Below are 807 nucleotides of genomic sequence, written 5' to 3'. Positions count from 1 at the left end.
ACTTCCCTCCACCTCTTCATTTGCATCCCAGGACTGCCTAAGAGTCGGGATGGTGATGATTAGGAAAATAGGGGCAGGAGCCCTGTGAGGAGGAGATCACGTTAGGAGGTGTCACAGAGAACATGGAAAAGGCTGGACTGTCCTTTAAAGCCACTAAAACTTGATCAACAGCTTGCCTCCTTTGGCTATCTGGGGACAGCAAATACTTAGTTTGCATATAGGCACTCTTTTCTCCTGCATCCATGGCAGACAATGCTAATAGATCATGGAATTCTTTTCCGCAGAGCCTAAGTGCACCCTCAGAATCTTTCTCGACACAGTGCTTTTGGTATCACTACTAATTAATCAGTATTGTGGTAGGTGGATGGCAGTTAAAACTTGTTTCCCATCTCTGGGTATTCTGTAACAAAGACAGAGAGACAGAAATTCTATGGAGTGTTTCCAAAGTAGAGAAAAATAATTGTGGATAAATGAAAAAGGAAAAACAAAACATAACCCCAAATAAATGAGTATATGCTACTTTTGGATCCTTCATAAAAAGACTGAGACTTATTACTTACTGAGCAGTCAAAGTTTGCCTAGGAGATTTCACAAGGACAGGAAGGACCTGCTTTTGAGCCCTATGCAACACTAGAGTACTACATCTACTTTAATGGCCCAGATCTCTAGTGGTGAACTCTCCGAAAACCACTAAAAGCACAAGTCCCTAAGCTCGTCCGTGTTCTTTCCTTTTTCAAAATGCACCAGGCAGGTGTGGTTAACTCACCCGAGACCGAGGCCCCGGGACTTCCGTCTTCATCAGAGGCC

This window comes from Loxodonta africana, chromosome 12 (assembly GCF_030014295.1).
Source record: "Loxodonta africana isolate mLoxAfr1 chromosome 12, mLoxAfr1.hap2, whole genome shotgun sequence".
NCBI lineage: Eukaryota > Metazoa > Chordata > Mammalia > Proboscidea > Elephantidae > Loxodonta > Loxodonta africana.
Note: the sequence above shows the minus strand (reverse complement) of the source record.